A 3,433-nucleotide genomic window follows, 5' to 3' on the forward strand; every position below is an offset into this window, starting at 1 on the left:
TCGGCCTGTAATTCCAGCACTTTGGGAGGCCGAGGCGAGTGAATTGCCCGAGTCTGCAGGTTTGACACCGGCCCGGGCAACTTGGCGATACCTCGTCTGTACAATAAATTAAAAAAAAAATTAGTTGGGCATGATAGTGCACACCTGTAGTTCCAGCTACTTGGAAGGTTGAAGCTGGAAGGCTGAGGAGGAGGGATTGCCTGAGCCCAGCAGGTTAAGGCTGCACTGGCTAGGAGTGAGCCACTACACTCCAGTCTGAGTGACAGAGTGAGCCTCCAACTCAAAAATAAAAAATAAAAAGATAAAAGTCCTTGGATTTATTTCCAATATCCCAAGCAGATGAATGTTAAAATTTCAGCAGTATATCTTCTTCTAAATCAGCAAACTCAAAAGCCTCTAGTAACCAAACATTTTGTTTAACATACTAGTATCTCTCTCTTACACTCTTAAAAGAGCAGCTTTTGCTAAAAATCCTACCCACCTGCCAGACAGGGTGGCTCATGCGTGTAATCCCAACACTTAGGGAGGTGAAGCCAAGAGAATTGCCTGAGTACCAGGGTTCGAAACCAGCCTGGGAAACTTGGTAAGACCTCACCTCTACAATAAATCCAAAAATTAGCCAGGTGTGATGGTGTGCACCTGTGATTTCAGCTACTTGGAAGGCTGAGGCAGAAGGATCACCTGAGCCCAGCAGGTAGAGGCTGTGGTGGCCATGAACATGCCACTGCACTCCAGCACGGGTGACAAAGTGAGATTCCAACTCAAACAAAAAAAAAGAATCCTATCCCTACCCCCATCTCACGTGTCATATATAATTCAATTAATGAATGGAATGTGTACATTAAAGTGAGAGTGAGGATAGAAAAAGTACTATTTAGACATTGAAGGAAATCAAAACATGCCACCCCAAAATATGGCACCCTGAGATAGTCGGCATTTTGAATCAAAGACCCTTAGAGATTAACAGATACTAGACCGGGTTCAGTGGCTCAGCCTGTAATCCCAGCACTTTGGGAGGCTGAGGTGAGTGGATTGCCTGAGCCCGCGAGTTCGAGACCCGCCCCAGCAACTTGGTGAGACCTTGTCTCTACAATAAATAAATCAGGTCAACGCTGGTGTGTCCATGAGCATGTCACTGCATTCCAGCCTGGGCGACACAATGAGACTCCAACTCAGAAAAAAAAAAAAAAAAAACAGAGGTGGAGCCATGAGGGCTCCTACTTCATGAACAAGATTAAGACCCATGTATATGAGCCTTCAGCCTGGACAGCATAGCAAGACGTCCTCTGTACAAAAAATCAAAACGTTAGTCGGATGTAGGGTATGTGCCTGAAATCTCAGCTACTCAGGAGGCTGAGGTGGAAGGATCACCTTAGCCCAGGAGATCAAGGCTATGGTGAGCCATGAGCATGCCACTGCACTCCAGCCTGAGTGACAGAGTGAGACCCCAGTTTAAAAAAAAGAGCCAGGCTTGGTGGCTCAACCTGTAATCCCGCACTTTGGGAGGCTGAGGTGAGTGGATTGCCTGAGCCCGCGGGTTCGAGACCCGCCTGGGCAACTTGGCGAGACCTCATCTCTACAATAAATCAAAAAATTAGCTGGGCATGGTAGTGCATGCCTGTAGTTCCAGCTACTCGGAAGGCTGAGGCAGAAGGATCGCTGGAACCCAGCAGGTCGAGGTTGCGGTGGCCGGGAGCAGCCACGGCACTCCAGTCTGGGTGACAGAGTGAGACTCCAACTCAAAACAAACTGGATAGACTCACCAAGGAGGAAATTGTTTTTCCTTCCCCTCCCTGTTATCGAATTATCTATTGTAGAAAAGAAGACTGAGTAATGTAATCACACCTGAACAGACCCTTTCACAAGATAATCAATTTCCAAAGACAATCATTTGTTCCCCTGGTTCTTTCTTCCTAGTAATTATTTATTGCCCCTCAAAAGTATCATCTATATTCCCCACTCTCCCTTCTGAAGAAAAGGCTATATAAGCATCTGGGCCCTATTGACATATTTGGGGCAATCACTATGGGGTTCTCTCCTGTGCATGTTAGTATATTTCTCCTCTATTAATTCTGCCTATTAATCTGCCTTTTGTGAGTTGATTTTTTAGCAAACCTTCATAGGGCCAAGGAAAAGTTTTCAACACCACATCAGGAATCATATTATTCTAGAGTCAACTTCCCACTACAAATTTTTTAAAACCTCAAAATCCATCAAAATGGTTATATAATATTTTTCATCTTCAATATCGTAAAAGTACCAAAGAACAAGCCAATTACTTTCTAAAATATTTATGAAAAAGTAAATCATAGAATTTCATTCAGTTTTTAACTATGTATAATATTTATGAGTCCACAAATTGCGAATGAAAAATATGAAAAAGGTAATAAAAGTGATTTGTTTCCAACTGGGAAACATGCATTAGGAAATTTGAATCTGCTCTTGCAGTCGTATTCATCACATTTTCTTCTGGGGGCCTGAACAGTTAGCATCATACTTACAGATTTTCAGATAAAGAATACCTCCTAAGGCTTGAATTTTCACAACTAACTTTAATTTTGACAGTTTTAGCTGATATCCAAGGATCTAACTCTTAGCCAGACACAGAAAAAATATGTTTAAATATCTGTACAACCTGTCTGTGAGAAACAAAACTTACCCGTCCAAAATCAAAGGATGGACACGGAGTGCAGCAAAAGCGAGACTTTAATGGCAGTCTTGTAAGACCAGGTGTCTGGTAGGCCGGCACACCCGGAATGATTACAGCAAACAATTTACTCCCTAGTATGCAAGTCCCTCCCCCATTTCCTCATTGGCTGAGTGCTATGGGGTATACATTCTTCCCGGAAGTCACCTAAGTTTTATTGTTCCTTTATAAGGTATTCATTGTCCCCTTTCTTTTTTCCTGCCCACGAAAAAGGCCCGCCAAATGTCTTGAAGAGGGAGAAGAACCAGGAAGTAGAAATAACAAAGGGCTGATGACCAGCCACAATTTTAAGAAGTTGGGGTGGTTCTCTTGGGTTTTGTTTGCTCAGAGATTTTCTGGAAAAGTGTACTTTCTGGGATTGCCATATCTGCAAACTAGTTAAGCAATTCTTGAAAATGAATCACTCAGGCTATTTTTCTTACACTGTCCAATTCCAATATCTACCACTTATACTATTTGCATCACTTCAACTTAAATCTTTTGACTTGCACTGTACCCTCAACATGCAAACAGCAGTTGGAGAAAGGGAACTGATAAATAAAACAACCAAGAATATTGTAATTTTCAAGTGTTGAAAGGAAACTCATCTAAACATTATAGCAGGCATAATTTTATTTTTTTGAATTGGAGTCTCACTCTGCCACCCAGACTGGAGTGCAGTGCCTGCTCCCGGCCACCGCAGCGTTGACCTGCTGGGCTCCGGCGATCCTTCCACCTCAGCCTTCC

This window comes from Carlito syrichta, unplaced genomic scaffold (genome assembly GCF_000164805.1).
Source record: "Carlito syrichta isolate Samal-C Ts95f unplaced genomic scaffold, Tarsius_syrichta-2.0.1 Scaffold303225, whole genome shotgun sequence".
In the NCBI taxonomy this organism is placed as follows: domain Eukaryota; kingdom Metazoa; phylum Chordata; class Mammalia; order Primates; family Tarsiidae; genus Carlito; species Carlito syrichta.